Raw genomic sequence first — 19,406 nt, 5'->3', positions numbered from 1 at the left:
TGTTAATATGCCATTACAAATTTATAATGTATTTTAAACTGTGCTTTATTTAAAAGCAAACCCATAAAAGCCAAATATTTTAGACATCAAAAAATATGAGTATCGGGATAAAAATGATGTTCCTTTAATATTAACAACTCTTTTAATAGTTCCAGCCACAGATTAGTTTAAGCTGATCTTTATATGAGCTGATATCATTTAATTCACATTTTCTATTTCCAGGAACCCTGTTATTTTTCTTATCATCTTGGAACGGAGTGCAAGCAGGCCAGAAATCAACCTACGAAATATGTACTTAGAATATACTTATTTCAGCAAACTGCTGTGTGTTTATGTTCAAATCTATGAGTGGCTACCTTAAAAAAGGATCAAATTTGGCAAGTCACAGAACAGTATGTGTATTCTTTTTGTGGCTTAAAACAGTCTGTGTATCCTTGATGGATCATTTCTCTTCAAAGCACTTGCATTTAGCACTTTCAAGCACATATGAATAATTTGTTTCTACTGAGGCACAAAGTCTTCTCTGATAGTATACTGAGAATTTTGAGACTGGATTAAAACTTGTCATGAGTTCAATTTAGTGGCTTTTTAAGAATTAAGCTCTGCACTGAGTCAGTATATGCACACTTCTGTGTTGTTGAGGAGCAAGGCTGGAGTTAGAGTTTGGGAAGTTATAGGTTGAGAAGAGCCAAATTATAAGAGAGGAATTTATAGAAAACCCCATTCTGTCAGGACTTCTTAAAATTTTCTACAGACTTTCTTAGAATTCGTATGTTTTATGCAAGTTCTCTGTTCTGCTCCAATACAGCTTAGTGGTTCAGAGCATGGCCGTTGTAGGCAGAAAAGTTGAGTTCAAGTCTGAAACGTGTGAGCTGTGTGATTTTGGGAAAGTTACTTAACTTCTCTGGCCCAAATCCCTCAGGGGAGATTGAATATGCAAAGTGCTAAGCAGAGTGGTTGGCATGTGGTAAATGTTCAATTTATTCTAGAAATTAGTATACATATATCCATGCTTCAGTAACATAAAAATAGGCTTTAGATGACTATCACTGAATAGAATATAAACACTGACAGGTACCCCATTTGATGGCACAGCTCTGTGGACTGGTGTGTCCCTATCCCTGCAGGAACAGACTTGACAAGTGGGGAAGAGGAAAGGGTCTTAGGCCAAGTTGAGGCTCTGGGAGTTCTAGCAACTGCCCAAATCCCAGCCAGCCTAGCCACTGAGCTTGGACTAAGGACCAGGCCTCCTGAGTCTCAGGCTCATAGTCCCAGAGACACAGTTCATAAATTTCGGGGGGGGGGGTGGCAAAAAAAAGGTTTACAACCTTTTTCATAAAGAATAATTTAATATCCTAGGAGAATTGGGCCTTGAATGGTTTAGCAATGTCCCTTACCTCTAAATAATAGAGAATTTGTGAACTTTTATAGAGAAAAACTATTTAAAAACTATTTAAAATTGTCAGATCGTGGGGAGCCTGGGTGCCTTAGTCGTTAAGCGGCTGCCTTCGGCTCAGGTCATGATCCCAGTGTCCTGGGATCGAGCCCCACATCGGGCTCCCTGCTCTGCGGGAAGCCTGCTTCTCCCTCTCCCACTCCCTCTGCTTGTGTTCCCTCTTCCACTGTGTCTCTGTCAAATAAATAAATAAAATCTTTAAAAAAAATAAAAATTTTACTAAAAATATGAAAATGACTGAAAATAGCACTGCAAAAAGTGGCTTCTGGTCAGACTCTTTACAAATGAGTGTTTTTGCTTTATAATTATAATGATTGACCCAAATTGTATTATTTGTTTTATGTATCAATTGTGTATCACTATTATACCAATAAAATAGCAGACTTTTAAATATTTTTCCAAATTACCATTTACAAAACCAATGTCATTGCTGATGTCTTGTTACCTTCCTCTCTTCCTCCTTTAGGACATTCTTTTTCTTAATATTTTATTGTTGAATCTCTGAAATATATTCAAACAAATGAAAATGGAGAATAAAGGGGTGCCTGGGTGCCTCAGTTGGTTAAGCAACCAACTCTTGATTTTGGCTCAGGTCATGACCTCAGGGTCCTGGGATCAAGCCCCGTGTCCGGCTCCGGCTCAGCACGGAGCCTACTCAAGGATTTTTCCTCTCCCTCTCCCTCTGCCCCTCCACCGCTCATGCTCTCTCCCTCTCTCTCTAAAATAAAAAAATAAATCTCAAAAATATGGAGAACTGTAAATTACTCTCACTTCTCTGAATGGGATGTTTACCAATTTCTCTGACCCCTGACTATAAATCTTTGAGTCCTATGTCAATATCCTATTTTCTTAGTCATGATTTCTAGGTGTTGCTTAACTGTGGACTCAGCCACCTTATATATTTGTATGAGAACAAAAGACTGTTTATTTTCTATATATGCATTTATTCTTGGTGATGCATGCTAGTTAAATCATGGGGCAGTTTTAAAATGCATGACAAAAATAGCTAAGAAGAAAGAAATGTCTCTTTGTTCCCGGTTGAATAAACTCTGTGACGATGTAAGGATCCAATTTAAAGTAAATTCTAAACTAATTATTCCCCAAGCTTGTTCGTCCTCTCAGTAAGTGAAGTCAGTATTTACCTAATTGCTCCATGATAGAAATTGCAAGATCATCTGGGATTCCTTCCTTGCCTTCCTCCACCAGGACTAGGGTAGATTCTCCTTTCTAGACCACTGTGATCAGTGCTCTTCTCTCCCTATAGCAGCTACTTAGCTCAAATCTGAAATCTGGCTGTGGCTTCCTAATATATCTTCCCACATGTGTTCTTTTCTTCCTCTGCCCCATTCTCCAACCTACAGTCTTTGCTCTTTCTAAGATGCATATCTTATCATTTCATTTCCCTTTCAGAGGCTGAATTCAACCCACTAAGTCATGCCAGGATTTTTCTGACAATACTCAGACGCTTGCCTTTCCTAATCAGGGATTGTAGTCAGATACCTACAGAGCATTCCCTCGGTGAGGTCTGAAGATCCCAAATTGACAAGGCATCTGGGTTCCCTTAGATCACGATAATCAATCACAAATACATACTGAGTATACCATTCTGAACACATACTGTGTATATCATCAACTGAGTGCTCAGAATGTTAATAATTTATATTAACTCATTTTACAGAATCAGCAACAATAATTACTCCAGCCATTTACTGGGCGTCCCCTTTACATTCCAGACATGCACGTCCACTAGTTGTTACTTTTTAAACCAGCCCTGCAGGGTGTCCGCCCAGGCTGGTTAGCTACGAAGTAGGAACTTGGAGTTCCAGCCTGCCTCAGCCTACCCCTGTGCTCTCTGCCCTGCCCCCAGTTGGGCACTTCACACCTCCTGGTCGGCGGCTGCATGCCTACAGGGTTCCACGGAGGGAATGGTGACATACAGAATTAGAATATTGTGGCAAAGGCGAGCAGACCATTTAATTATGACCTGTAGGGGTACGGAGGCTGGCCCCGAGGGCTCAGCACCAAGTTTACCACCTAACGTGTCACGGCTTTGGTTTCAGGCGTCTGTTTGGTGACAGCAGGTTCAGAAGTCCTTGACATTGGGTGCAGGTGCAGATGCAAGACCCTGGGAAAAATTCTTATACCTCGCTTATGTACAATTTAATTCTGATTGCTTATGCTCCTCAGGAAAAAACAAGAAAATGTGGGGTATTATTCAGAGAGCTGCGTTAGCCCACGGTCTGAAGGAGAAACTGTCGTGCGGAGCTTACCTAACCGCAGACTTAAATTTTAGGAGGAAATAGGCAAAGAAAAAATCTGAGACCTTGCTTGTCACATGCTTAGTTTGTTAAAGAAAACTGGAGAGCGAGCTTATTATTTCTTCAAATGGGAAAGTCCCAAAGGGGGAAAAGATGCTAAAACGTGTTGTCTGAGTGAGTTCTCAGTGGATGTCTTAAGGATACACGGCATGTGGTTGATGGCCAGGGGCTAGGCCCCAGCTCACGAGGCTGATGCGAATACTTTACTTCGTGGATGTGTCTGATGAGGGTCGCATACTTGCCCGCTAATGCAAGGAGGATTTCCCTATTGTCCTGTCCTTTCATCACTTGGTCCGGAGGAGGAAGGAAGGGCGGTCAGGGGGCATGCTGCACTGGCACCTGCGCAGAAAAAGGCAGCTGGGAGCTCCCCTTGGCGACGTGCTGCTGTGCTGGGTCATGGTTATCCTATCGGGGGAGAACCGGCACTCCCGTCAGCGGGCTTGGGTGGAGGCTGCAGCAGCAGCCCGCTGGAGGGCATGGCCCCGCGCCCTCCCACCTCCGTGGGGAAGGGGCTCGGGGCTTCCTCCTTGACCGCACTCATTACATCTAGTTTTGACTCTTCTCTGTGCTACCAGAGGGGCCCAGCTGCCAGCTCCCTGCCTCATCCCGCCCGATCCAGCGTGCTTATTCGAACCCAACCTGGACTACCCTGATCATTTATTTTACATTTGGGGGACAAAGACCTAAACCCGTTCAGCCCTCAGTCCATCACCTTTAGGTTAAGGTTCATTAAGGGAGAGTGCAGAAAACGGAAGTGAACTCTTGCCTTGTCTCCAGGAGGCTGAGAGAATTACCAAGGGGAGAGGAAGTAGAACACGACCCACTAGGCCTGATGCCATCTGCCCATCTGCTCTTTCCAGAACACGCCCGTGTGCTTCTGTTTGGGGCAGGCTCTTGCCCTGTAGAGACCCCATAACCCCATGCTCATTCCTTCATTTTGTCCCATCTTTGCTCACATGTCATCTCCTTGAAGAGGTCATTCTGGGTTATGCAGTCTAAACATCCCTAATGATAATAGTCCAGTTCGTTGAGTGCTATTTGTGTTCCTTTTCCTTTCTTCTCCCTCCTTCCTTCCCTTTCCTTCTTTTTCATAAGCAAACAAACAAACAAAACCAAAACAACAACAAAAAAACATTGGCGAAATTAGTTGATGTTTATAGCATAATCTACACACAACCACAATTACAAAGAAAATTAAATGATTAGGGAGATAAGTGAGCTGGGATACCCAGATTCTTTTATATGAAGAATCATGGACTATCTAGCATTTATTGCTAAATGAGAAGGAAATGTTATGGCCCATCTGTGGAAATCAGCTTATTTGTAGATAATGAGGAGGAGCAAGTAGAACCACCCAGAGCCTTCACTATTGGAGGTATGATTGCCTCTCCTGGTCTGTAGGCAGGGGCGAATTAAGGAAATGAAGCAGCAAGCTAGGACTGGGGATAAATCCAGAGCATAGTATCCACTCCAAGAAAACCCAGATATCTGAGAACTAGAGCAGAAGTCACAAACTCCAATGGCTGTAGCTATTAGACATAAGATATAAGAGGGTAAATGGGCAGGGTCTGTTCTTTGTATGTATACTCATTTTCCATATTAAACATACAGAAATAGTATTTGTTTCCTCCAAGAAGGTATTTTTTTTCTAGAAATTCTTAAACCTCTCATATCTCATTTTGCCACTTCTTGTAAATACATGGGAAGAGAGAAATACCTCTCCACTGTAAAGAAAAACAAAAATGAAAGTAGAGTGGTAAATGAAAACTTAATACTCAGCCTCACTGTTGGAGATAATAGGGAATAGTGGGGATTGCGGCAAACTAGAGAACACGTGTCATTTAAGTAGGCATTAGCCATTCTGTTCTAGCAGATTGCCCCATGAGAGAATATGGTTTCAGTTATTGACAGGTATTCCAATTTTTCAAAAAGAAAAACTGTAAAGGTTTTTGTGAGATATATCCTGATTTTTAAACATTGGTCAAAATAAATAAACAAAAGTACTATGTAGGTAAAACCAAACAAGTTTGCAGTCATTAGGTTTTTACTTCTGTCTAGATAGTGAGGGAGTCAAATTCAAGTGAATGTCTGGGAATCAGGAACCACACAGAATCAGGTCAAATAGGAGCAGTGGATAGAGGGCAGGTAAGCAGGGAGGATTGCAGAAACTATAGAAGGGCTCGAGACAGAATTCTGATGCCTTTCTTGCCTCAGGAACAGACATTTTCTGTTTTAGCTGTAGTAGAAACCAGTAATGGTTTCCTAGGCAACATCCAGCCTGGCCTTGCCTGGAAACCCACGTGCTTCTGCAATGTAGCGACATTTCTTGATAGGCAAATTTGGACACAATTTCGGAGTCTTACAAACCCAAGAAAGGAAGCTGAGATGGTGCTATTGAGTGAGTAGCAAGTCCCTATCCTGGCAAATTTTAACCCTTCTGTTAAGTACAGAGTTTTTAATGAATTCTCATTTCTTTGTCTTTGCAGTTCATTGAAATCAGGTTCTCAAAGCCTGAATTCCTCGTAAGCAGCACCTAGGTATTGTTTTTGTTTTATTTGTGGTGCTTACAATGAATATAGATAATTGGATATTTGCAACACCAATAGATTGATATTGTAGTTGATTCAAATGGCTTTTAATATTTCTTCACAATCGGGCAGAGCTCAATGGCCTGTTTTCAGATAGAAGCTCAGGTTTACTCAAAGATGAACTGAAAAATACTTGTTTTCTTTGTTAAGGAATAATAATAATAATAATAACAATAATAATACTGTTAGGGCAGTATTAATAACCACACTATTGAGAACTTTAAAAAGCCTTCCAAATAGCTTCCAGCAATTCTCTATTTTGTTCTTAAGAACCTGGGGAAATAGAATTTAAATGAGTAACTGTGCCTTTTAATCCACACCTTGTGTATCCTTTACTGTTTAACTGTCCTTATGATTTTTCCACCTACTCTAACAAGCTGAACTGAGATCAGAGTGATTGGTCTGACATACCAGGAGAATGCTAAAGGCACCTTGTGTCCTGATACCAGCAAGGCGTTTGGAAATGCCTGTCATTAGAACTTTATAAATAAGATGGAGAAATATGTCCAAACTACATGATAGCACATTTTAGTGCATTCATAGTTAGTCATCTACGTTCAGTATTCGACAATCATTCAACAAACATTGAGTTAGCAAATATTTATTGGGTATCTGCTACGGACTAGGCACTGTAGTAGGGTTCTACAATCACAGGAGTGAATATGGCTTTTTTTGTAAAGGGCACTGAGAAGCAAATAGAGATTTTAAAGTAGATACACACAGGAGTGCCTGGGTGGCTCGGTCAGTTAGGTGTCCAACTCTTGGTTTTGGCTTAGGTCATGGTCTCACGGGTTGTGATACCGAGCCCCGCGTTGGGCTCCATGTTCAGTGCAGAGTCTGCTTGTTTCTCTCTCCCTCTCACTCTGCCCCTCCGCCCCCACTCATGCACTCGTGTGCTCTCTCTCTCAAAATAAATAAAAAAAATCTTAAAAAAAATAAAGTAGATACACACAAATTATATATGCAGATGTATAAGTATAAATGTATAATATATTTGAGTGGAGAGTAGATTTCATCCTAACAGTGGATATTGCAATATAAAAATAATTTTGAAATGTCATAAGTGAAACATGCTATATCATTATATACAACGATATATAAAATATATATTAAAGTAATAGACTATTTTTAGCGCAGTTTTAGGTTTATAGAAAAATTGAGTAGAAAGTAAAAATTCCCATATATACTCCCCCCTGCCCCCGACTCCCAGGTTCCCCTATTAAATTTTGCATTCGTGTGGTACATTTGTTACAAGTGATGAACCAATACTGATATATCATTTTAACTAACGTTCCTAGTTTACATTAAGGTTCACTCTGTTGTACATTCTGTGGGTTTGGACAAATGTATATTTGTATCCACCATGTTTCCTGGTGTCACATATCATCATGTATCACCGTATCATGTATCCACCATCAGAGTATCATACAGAATAGTTTTACTGCCCTAAAAATCCTGCGTGCTTCACCTACTCATCCTGCCTTCCCCCAGAAACCTTGGCAACCGCTGATTTTTCTATTGTCTCTATAGTTTGCCCTTTCCAGAATGTCATATAGTTGGAATCATACAGTATGCACCCTTTTCTTACTGGTTCTTTCACTTAGCAATATGCATTTAAAGTTCAAAAACAAAAACAAAATAGAGATTGGTAGAAATATTAGCTGCCAAACTGTCTTCTGAAGTGGCTGTACTATTTTGCATTCCCACCAGCACTGAAGAGTTCTTATTGCTCCACATCCTCACCGGTATTTGGTGTCATCATTGTTTTGGATTTTGGCCATTCTAATAAATGTGTCGTTTTCATTTTAGTTTGCAATTCCCTAATGACATAGGACATTGAGCATCTTTTCGTATGCTTATTTGCCATCTATATCTTCTTTGGTAAGGCTCAGATCTTTTGCCCACTTTAAAAATCAGGTTGTTTTCTTATTATTGAGTTTTGAGGGTTCTTTGTACATTTTGCATATAAGTTCTTAATCACTTAAGTGTTTTATAAATATTTTCTCCTAGGGGCCACTGACTGTTGGTTTGGGCTCAGGTCATGATCTCAGGGTCATGAGATCCAGCCCCAGGGTGGGTTCCATGCTCAACAGGGAGTCTGTTTAAGATCTCTATCCCTCTTGTCTCCTCCCCCCTCTGCCCCTTCCTGCACACATGCTCTTCCTCTCTCTCTCAAATTGATCAATCAATCAATAAAATCTTTAAAAAATATATTTTCTCCTAATCTGTGGTTTGTTTTTTCCTTCTCTTAACAGTGTCTTTTGTAGAGCAGAAGCTTTTAATTTTAATGAAGTCCCACTTAACGAATTTTCTTTCATGGATTATGCTTTTGATGTTGAATCTAAAAACTTGTTGCCAAGGGGCACCTGGGTGGCTCAGTCGTTGAGCGTCTGCCTTCGGCTCAGGTCATGATCCCAGGGTCCTGGGATCAAGCCCCGCATCGGGCTCCCTGTTCAGCGGGGAAGCCTGCTTCTCCCTCTCCCACTCCCCCTGCTTGTATTCCCTCTCTCACTGTGTCTCTCTCTGTCAAATAAATAAATAAAATCTTAAAAAAAAAAAAAATAAATAAATAAAAACTTGTTGCCAAACACAAGGTCACCTAGATTTTCTCCTATTTTATCTTCTAAGAGTTTTATAGTTTCATATTTTGCATTTAGGTCTATGATCCATTTTGAGTTAATTTTTATGAAAGGCATAAGGTCTGTGTCAATTCTTTTTTTTTTTTTTCTTTTTGTATGTGGATGTACCATTGTTTCAGCAACATTTATTGAAAATACTATCCTTACTTAACTGAATTGCCTTTGCCCCTCCTCTGCCAAAGATGAGTTGACTATATTTATGTGGGTCTATTTCTGGCTTCTTTATTTTGTGCCATCGATCTATTTGTCTATTTTTTCAACAATACTGCATCACTACAGCTTTATAGAAAGATTTAAAATCAGATAGTGTCAGTTCTCTAAATTTGTTCTTTTTCTTAAATATTAAGTTGGCTATTCTGGGTGTTTTTCCTCTCCTTATAAACTTTAGAATCAATTTGTTGATAGTCAAAAAATAGCTTGCTGGGATTTTTATTAGGATAGAGTTGAATCTGCTGATCAAATTGGAAAGAAGTGCTATCTTGACAATATTGAGTCTTCTTATCCATGGAATACTTCTCCGTTTCTTTAGGTCTTTGATTTCTTTCATCAGAGTTTTGTAGTTTTCATCATATAGATCTTGTACATCAGTTTCTAAATTTATAATTGGGATTTTCTTTTCTTTTCGGTGCTAATATAAATGGTGTTGTGTTTTAAATTTCAAACTCTAACTGTTCATTCCTTGGCTATAGGAAAGCAATTACTTTAGTATATTAACTTGTATCTTGCAACCTTGCTATCATCACTTGCTATAATCACAGGATTTTTTTGCTGTTGTGGTTGTTGATTCTTTGGAATTTTCTACACAGAGAGTCATGTTATCGGTAAGCAAAGACAGTTTATTTCTTCCTTCCCAGCCTGTATACCCTTATTTTCTTTATAAAAAAATCTTCCTGCATTACTTAGGACTTCCAGTACAATATTGAGAAGGAGTGGTGAGAGAGGACAACCTTGCCTTATTTCTAATCTTAGGGAGAAAGCATCTAATTTCCATTAAGTAGGATGTTAGGTGCAGATATTTTGTAGAGAGTCATTTATTTATTTATTTATTTAAATTCCAGTATAATTAACATATAATATTATATTAGTTTCAGATGTACAATGTAGCACTTCAACAATTCTATACATGACTCAGTGCTCATCATTGTCAGTGTACTCTTAAACCCCTTCCCCTATTTTCCCCATCCTCCCTCCCAGCTTCCCTCTGGTAACCATCTGTTTGTCTTTTATAGTTAAGAGTCTGTTTTTTGGTTTGTCTCTTTTTTCTTTGTTCATTTGTTTTGTTTCTTAAATTCCACATATGAGTGAAATCATACAGTATTTGTCTTTTCTCTGACTGACTTATTTCACTTAGCATTATACTCTCTAGCTCCATCCATGTCGTTGCAAATGACAAGATTTCATTTCTTTTTTTATGGCCAATACTCCATTATATATATATAGTTATCCCATCTTCTTATCCATTCATCTATCAATGGACACTAGGGCTGCATCCATAATTTGGCTATTGTAAATAATGCTTCAATAAACATAGGGGTGCATGTATCTTTTTGAATTAGTGCTTTTGTATTCTTGGGGTAAATATCCAATAGTGGAATTATTGGATCATCTGGCAATTCTATTTTTAATTTTTTGAGGAACCTCCATACTGTTTTCCTGAGTGGCTGAACCAGTTTTCATTCCCACCACCCGTGCATGAGGATTCCCTTTTCTCTACCTCCTTGCCAATGCTGGCTGATTCTTGTGTTCTTGATTTGTTTTGATTCTGACAAGTGTGAGGTGATAGCTCATTGTAGTTTTGATTTGCATTTCCCTGATGAGTGATGATGTTGAGCATCTTTTTGTGTGTCTTGTATATATTCTTTATCAAGTTGAGGAAGTTCAGTGTTTCCCTCTATTCCTAGTTTGGTAGGGTGGTTTTTTTGGTTTGTTTTTCTATATCATGAATTGGTGTTGGATTTTTTCAAATGTTTTTCTACATTTATTGATGTAATTATATGATTTCTTTTTACTAGCTGTTGATGTGATGAATTACATTAATTGGTTTTCAAACATTGAACCAGCCTCACATACCTGGAATAAGACCCATCTTGTCATGATGTATAATTTTTTTTTATATATTGTTAAATTTGATTTGCTAATATTCTGTCGAGGAATTTTGCATCTATGTTTATGAGAGACATTAGTCTGTTGTTTTCCTTTCTTTAATATTTTTTGTCTGGTTTTGCTATTAGGGTGACAATGAACTCATAGAATGAGTTAGGAGGTATTTCCTCAGCTTCTATTTCTGGAAGAGGTTGTAGAGAATTGATATCATTTCTCCCTTAAATGTCTAATAAAATTCACCAGTGGACATATCCAGGCCTGGTATTTTCTGTTTTGAAAGATTATTAACTACCGATTTGATTTCTTTAATAGACATAGGCCTACTCAGATTGTTTATTTCTCCTTGGTATGAATTTTTGTAGATTGTATCTTTCAAAGAAATGGTCTATTTCACCTGGAATATTATATTTGGGGGCATAGAGTTATTCATAATTTTCTTTTGTTATTCTTTTAAAGTCCATGGTATCCATAGTGATGCCCCTTCTTTCATTTCTGATATTAGTAATTTGTGTCTTCTTTCATTTTTTTGTATATTATTATATTTTAATATGTAATTTCTATTTCAAGTGAAGGCAGATATGTTTCCATATAGCCAATTTTATTCCTTTAGTAAACCACCAATTCATGTACATTTCTTGTTTTTTTTTCTTTTATCTAAGACTTATGATATATTAAATGTTAACTTTTTGCTCTGTCATGCTTGCTATAAATGTTTTTATCCCAGTTTATTATTTTCTTTTTTTTTAAAGATTTTATTTATTTATTTGATTAAGAGCACGAGCAGGGTGAGGGACAGAGGGAGAAGTAGACTCCCCGCTGAGCAGGGAGCCTGACGCAGGGCTGGATCCTGGAACTCTGGGATCATGACCTGAGCTGAAGGCAGGTGCTTAACTGACTGAGCCACCCAGTAGTCCCCAGTTTATTATTTTTCCATTTAATTATGTGTTCATATTTTTTCATACATAAGCTTTACATAAAGTCTTTTATTTTTTTGACTATTTCTTCCTTTGTTATTCTGTTAAACAATATCTCACTTTGGCTGATAATGTACCATGTGTCAGGGATTTTATAAAATGATTTACATGTATTATTTAAGTTCAATTTCAAACAGTCCTTGTGGTAACCACTATTATCTCCATTTTATGGTTGAGAAAACTGAGGCACAAATAGGTGAGCATCTTGTTTCAGGTACATCTTGTTTCAGGCAGAGCCAGGATTTGAAGACAGGTACTCTAATGCTAGAAACTTAGTCCCTGAGCTCTACTGAGTCCAGTAAAGTGCTCCCACTTGAAGATGGTATGGTTTACCTATATTTTTTATGGTTTGCATATTTTTTAAAAAGGACACTTACAAATACTCTATTTCAAAAGTAGCACGATTTTCAAATTTCATAAAAGAACTATATGCTATGGCCCTCACAAATTTAAAAGAATTTATTTTATTTTTTAAATATTTATTTATTTACTTTAGCGAGAGAGAGAGAGAGCAGGCCTGTGGCAGGGGCTGGGGAGGGGAGAAGCAGAGGGAGGGAGAGAGTCTCAAGCACAGAGTCTGCCATGGTGCTTGATCTCACAACCCTGAGCCGAAACCAGGAGTTGGACGCTTAACTGACTGAGCCACCCAGGCACCCCTGAAAGAATTTATTTATTTGGAATCAGAATTGATACATTTCTTAGTTTGACAGATCTTGTGAAAAACTGGTCTAATAGAATATTGGAAGGTGTGAGAAGAATTGTTATGGAGAGAAAGAAAACTAAGCAATTTTTTTTTAAAGGCAATTATTACCTACAAGACAAAAGCAAATGGTAAGAAAATTTAATAATAATCATTGTGCAGTCAATATTAAGTTATGAATGCTATTTGCATGGACATAAGAAAGTGAAAAATAAATATTTAACTACACACACAAAAAATCGAATGGAAGGTGAGAAAGTGGAGAACAGAAAAAGTGGAACAGATAACTGATAGACTCAGGTAAGATTTTCTTAGATCTTCCTGACTTGCCCTGTGTCTGACACTGAACTGGACTGGCCTGACCTGAGCAATCTTGTTTCGGACTCTCACTGCAGCACGTTACTTAGAGGAACTACACCTTCTAGAGCATAATGCCAACCCCCTCCTCTATCTACCACCATGTAGTTTTTTGGGATTGACTGCCTCTAAATGAATTTAGACAATCACAGGAGGAAGAAAGGGAGGTAGAAGGAAAAGGAATAGTCTTACAACCATCAATTATGAGACAGAATTGAAATGTAAACATAATGAATATGGAGAGAGATCATTTCCTCTTCTCATGACCCTCATTTTCTCCCTCGTGACAGCTCCAACTTTTAGAAATATTCTTAAAGGCTAATTCCAAAGGACTCAAACAGGTTTCTTTTCCTCTCATACGAGAACACATTTCTTCATTTAACAAGTTAAATATATAATGCTAGTAAATAATTCACAATACTCCAGATGAAACCAGTAAGCTTAAATGGAATTACAAAACAGAATAAATGGCCAGCATTATTTTTGAAGAGAACAATTTCATTCAACATCTCCTTTTGCCACATCTCACCTTTCCCGGCCTCATTAAAACCCTGGCCATATATTGCTGCTCTCCCATCGAAGGAACATCTGTTCTTTAAATAGCATATGGAACTCCTACCAGAGTGACCTTCCTTCTTGGCAGGTCATCTGAGAATATTAACTAGAGTACTTTGTTCCATGGTTCCCAGAAGAGCAGGAGACCGTAATATTTGGAGAAGCTTCATTGTTGAAACAGCCTGAGCAGTCTGCCAAAAATGACTGACTCCTTTTGCTCTGAAGAAGTTTCTCTTGTGTTTGCAATAAGTAGATATCAAAGGGACATTTATGGGTCTGAACTTTTTCTCATGCTTGTAAGGAGACCCACCTCGGAGATGAGGCAGGCAGTGCGGAAACCGATCTGTTTCAGGGACATAGGAGAAAGTTATCTGAAGGATGCTGGCTGCAAAGGGCAAGCAGTAAGTACTGCAGGGAGGTCTTAAGGCAGTGTGGCCAAGTGTCCCCCCTACAGGTGGCAAAGCACAGCAGAAGCACCTCAATATCACAGCACATGATATTTATTCAATGACAGGTAGGCGGGATACGGGGAATTCAGTTCAGTGAGGGCAAGAACAACACAAGGCCCCAGCTCCAGAGAAACTGAGCAACGAAATGGGTTAAAAGCAACGACACCTCAAGAAAATCAGTGCAGTTATCACGATTAGTTCCTAAATGGCAGACAATGAAATAAACCGGTGAAATACGATCAGCAAACAAGATTAGAATCTTGGAGACTATCTGGTTGCCTTGTATGATTTACAGGACTAGAGCAGTGTGCTGATCCTCAGACCAAAATTAATGTCAGTGGGTGAAAATACAATGCTAACTTCCCATGGAACCATGATTTAGGCGATTCAGGACAAAGTGTGTGGAAGTGTCTTTGTCTCTAAAAGAGATGATAAGAAATGCTGGGGACGCCTGGGTGGCTCAGTCGTTAAGCGTCTGCCTTCGGCTCAGGTCATGATCTCAGGGTCCTAGGATCGAGTACCGCGCTAGGCTCTCTGCTCTGCGGAGAGCCTGTTTCTCCCTCTCCCTCTGCTGCTCTCCCTGCTCTTCTCTCTCTCTCTCTGTCAAATAAATAAATAAAATCTTTTTTTTTAAAAAAAGAAATGCTTGTAGTTTATACAAGTCATTCACAATTTTTAAGGTTTTTGTGTTGGGGGTCAGCCAATGTTCCAGATCTTCCCCTCTAGCTATCATGGGAATCTGGGTATGTGAAGGCAGTAATCTGAATTACGGACGCGATCGAGGGGTGGGGACAGACTGATGAACCGAGCAGTGAGTGGAGTGGAGGAGGGTATAAGAATGACACGCAAATTAGTGAAGCATTCCATATTAAAAAAAAAAGGAATCACCATTGGGGAAGTATTGTAGAGAATGATTCCCTGGTGTTAAAAGATAAACTGAGGTGTATTCAAAATTTTAAGTTTATTTGAGCAAAAAATCAGTTCTAGGGGGCTGTGCCAAATCAGAAGCCGTTAGGAGAACCCCACCAACAGGAGTTCCCGGAGAGACTTACCTTCTAGAGAAAAGGTAGACGCAAAGCAAGGATGTCATTGATTGGCTCTAGCTTAAAGCCTAGTTGGCCACTTGTGACTGGCTAAACTTAGGTTTCCATTTTGTAATCTGGGCTTAGATTTTGGTTTGCTTACATAGGCTGCCAGGGCATTCGAGCTATTTCAACCTAGTGGCCTCCTACTTTGGTTAATTTAAGAGGGGTTTCTGGATTGGCTTGGACAACAGAATGGACGGTGATACCAGTACGGAATGGGGACATTCTGTTGCCTGGATACAACACCTGATTCCACTTTTTACTTCCTGTGCCAATTTGAGTCAATTACTTAGCCTCTCTGAGCCTTTAGCCATAAAAGCAAGAAGACTTCTACTTACAGAGATGTTGTGAGGACTCAGTAAGTCTATACCCCCAACTTGGTATCTATATTGAGTGTCTCTAATTGCCAAGCCCGGAATTCAAAGTACTCTCAGCGTGCTGGGGAAGACCTGCAAAAACAATGAACACACACCACTATGGAAAGAGGCAAAGATGATAAAGCATAGCCTACATCTTGGAGATAGTTATCAGTTTGTTTAAGTAAAGCAAATCTAGATGCAATGAGAAAACGGTAGTTCTAGAACAATGAATAGATATTCCACAGTGATTTGGGGTAGACTGGAGGTAGTCACACAGAGGAGACAAAGTAAATTAATGTTCTTCAGTGAGGAGCTAATGAACACGCAGATGTGGGGAAAGAGGGATGGGCATTTGATCTAGGGTTGAGTGAACATGGTTGCACCAAAATGTGTTTCCGTATGACCTTGGACACATTAATCTCTGTGAGGCTCAGTTTCCTCAGTTGGGGATAATGATAGTACCCATCTCTGAGAGGGGCTGTGAGGACTGAGTGAAACAAGGCATGAAAAATGCTGAGCACAGGACCTGGTACACAGCAAGTACTCCATCAGTGTTAGCTATTTATATTAACATTATTACTCTAGACACCCTGGGAGTCTGTGAGTTCTGATGGCCTCAATGTCATATCAAGGTCACAGCGAGTTAGTAGCAGAACCTAGACTAGGATCCAGGCTGCCAATTTTATGCTCCAACATGAACGTAAAGGTCTGGACTCATCCAATTTGAATTCTTCTCCTAGAGATTCTAAAGAGAGTGTTGGAGCCTTTGGTGTAAGGTGCGGACTCCAGCAACTATTCCTGAAGGGAAGTTTTGATGTTAACATTTAACATTTCAATGAGTTCATAGCTAAAAGAACTACCCACTTTGACAGGTAATCAGTCTGCAGTATTTATAGATTCCTTTTTGCTTCCTGGACATCTTTAGGTTTTATTCCAGGCTACATATTTCTCTTATTTCAGCCTCTAAACACCCTGTTCTCTGCAGCCCATTTAGTGGCCTTTCATACCAAAGGGAAATGAAAGCAAGAAGAATAGTTTTTCTCATGATCAGCATCCATTTACTGTCCACGGTAGTTTAGAAGCTATTTGCAGCACTATGGAAAGAGGCAAAGATGATAAAGCATAGCCTACATCTTGGAGATAGTTATCAGTTTGTTTAAGTAAAGCAAATCTAGATGCAATGAGAAAACAGTAGTTCTAGAACAATGTATAGATATTCCACAGTGATTTGGGGGTAGATTGGAGGTAGTCACACAGAGGAGACAAAGTAAATTGATGTTCTGTCGGTCAGGAGCTAATGAAAAGGTATGGAGAAGCACAATCATCCGTTTGGCGAGTGCTAGGTGCTCCAAATAGCATCTGGATGGTTCTGAGTCAGCTGTAGAAAATGGCAATGAATATGGCTCGGCAAAGAGAAGGGCAGGTAGGGGTTCTCGTTAGAATTACCTGAAACTAAAAACAAACAAAGGAGAAAACCATCTGCACCCAGGCCCCACCCTGGAGAAATCCCACAGCAGTTGCCCTGAGGCTGGGAGCGAAGGCATCCAGCTTTATGAGCGCTCCCTGTGATTCTAATGTGCATCCAGGGCTGAAAACCTCCGCCTTAGGGCAAAGCCTAGATGATGCATATTTCCAAGTCCTGTGTGGAGAGCCACAGGCCTGGGGTGAATATTTCTTCTTCTGGATTATAATGGAAATGTGGCTTCCTCCACTTTGCCTGGGACGAGAGTAAAGTGAATACCTTGGGCTGTGAGCAATGCTAGATTGTCTGAGGAAGCTCAAACTGAGGATTTGGGGGAGGCAACCCTCTGAGATCTGGTAGATTGTTGAATGGTAATGCTGGGGTATGGAATCTGGGAGGAACCTAGGGATTTTAAGCAAAAATTGTGTGTCTCTGAAGATGGATTTAATGAAACATATGGAATCGTGAAGAACATAGAGAGGTGAAACAAGTCTGAAAAGAGAGAGCCCATGGCTGTGAGGCCAGCTAGGTCCATTTGATAAAAGTGGCTTAAATTCAGCCTCAGCTTCCTCATTTGTAAATGGGTGTACTCTTAGTAGCCCCCATCCCTGTTTGTTGTGAGGATGAAATGGGAGAAAATGCATAAAGCACAGAGCGCCATGACTATCATGCAGACACGAATAAGCATTAGTTAATACTACTGTCATTTCAAAAAGATAAAGGTTCTGTGTGAATGAATCATGTGTCCCAGACTCAGGATTTAGGTGGCTGCAGGTAAAGAAGGTTTCCCTTGGAAACTGGTATAGACCAGGTTTCTAGTCCAAAGGGAGTTGAGAGAAAGCATTTTACCCTTAGCCTGCAGGGAGCTGGAAGGAAGAAAGGTGTGGAGGCCACAAGCTCGGAGTTCAGGGCCAGGAAGAAGTGGGTCAGAAGAAATGGAACGGGGGTGAGATCTGCACCCATTTTGGAGATTGAGACCCAGAAAATGGGACCCCCTGGGGCAGGGCGGTCACTCGTGCCTTTTACGAACCAACCTGAACCATAGAAAAGGACTGGCTGGGATCGACAGCTTGAAAGAATTCTATTTCCCTAGACTGAGTTTATGCATTTCTGCTTTTTAGATGATAATTCCGACTCAAGATTACATGAACCTAATGCAAAGGAAAATATTTTCTAAGTAACAAAATACTGTGTGAATGAAGTCTTATCATTGTTTTTCTGTGTGGAGTTTATACCTAGAGATTCCCTCCAGTGATATAGAACTGGTCCGTGCACTTCAAGCAGGTGTCCGAGCACATTGTCTTGAAGTGGGTATGGGGGCGGGGGCAGGGAAGGGCCAGGCAAGTGCCAGATGGGGCTAGAGAAGCCAACCCAAGAGCTCTCTTCTGTGGCCCCCAGGCCCGGAGCAGCAGAGAGTTATGGTCAGGAGCTTTCTGTTTGGAAATTTCAAGGACACCCATTTCGTCTTAAGGCTAGTTGAAGCGAAAATGCCAAGCTGGAGAGAAACAACAGATTGGATATAATAGTCTGGCTCATCGTCCCTGCTCATCAGTGGTTTCCTGAAATGAAGACAATATATGTGATGCTTAGCAGATACGTCCATGGTGTTTGCATTTGATGTTATGGCCGCAGAAAGCCACTGTTCAGCCTTGAATTGTATTTAAGGAGGTCCTTAAATTACTGAAGATTGAAGAATTAATGTGTATTCAAGGCCACTCATCCATTAAATGGACTTTAAAGAAGAATATTTTTATTGTGAGAAAAATGATCACGGTAACCATTTATTTAAGCAAGATTACGGGCTCTTTTTTTTTTTTCTAAACAGGACTGTACCTTCTGGTTGGGCAGGTTGTTCATGGCACAAGAGTGTGCACTAGAGTTGGCCCTGAAATCACTCTGCTCTCTGCTCACTAAGCCTGAACCCTGGTGTGGGGCTGCATCTGTCCAGAGGAATGCCTTTCTCCGGTTCACAAAAAGCACCTTACGGAGCAGTGGCGGTCTTCTCAAGGTCTGAAAACACAATGCCTCTCTTCTGCTTACATGGCTTCTTAAGGTCACTTCCAGACTCAGGTAGGAAACAAATGATGTGAGCAATAAAGCGGAAGGAAACAGAGAAGATAAACATGATCAAAGTATAAGAAATGAAAAAGCACAGTGAAGTGAATCATGAGGAACGGTAGGAGGTCTCGAGACAGGTGGCGGTGCCCCCCTGTACACTTGTGGTGTGCGGAAGTTCACAGTGACCTCATAAATGGCAGAAAGGAAAAAGGAAAACAATGCGGGGGCATTTCGCAGTAAGAAGCAACAGGAGTCAGGCACCTAAATCCAGCAATTGCCTAACTCGCGCTGGAAAAAGTTCAT

General features: G+C 40.0%; 1 long non-coding RNA gene across 8 annotated transcripts in view; it reads left to right on the top strand.

Moving 5' to 3' along the window:
* LOC102735790 (uncharacterized) overlaps positions 1-19,406 on the top strand; it is a 52,644-nt gene that overhangs the window by 10,340 nt on the left and 22,898 nt on the right. For 7 of the 8 annotated variants that reach the window (XR_014145681.1, XR_014145687.1, XR_014145685.1 and 4 more), the window contains one exon: positions 223-6,311. This is a non-coding gene — a long non-coding RNA (uncharacterized LOC102735790). The remainder of the gene's footprint in view (positions 1-222; positions 6,312-19,406) is intronic. The other variant, XR_014145682.1, reaches the window with a different exon arrangement.

Source organism: Leptonychotes weddellii, chromosome 5 (genome assembly GCF_054177405.1).
Source record: "Leptonychotes weddellii isolate Sample4059 chromosome 5, ASM5417740v2, whole genome shotgun sequence".
NCBI lineage: Eukaryota > Metazoa > Chordata > Mammalia > Carnivora > Phocidae > Leptonychotes > Leptonychotes weddellii.
This window is presented reverse-complemented; position numbering and strand designations above follow the sequence as displayed.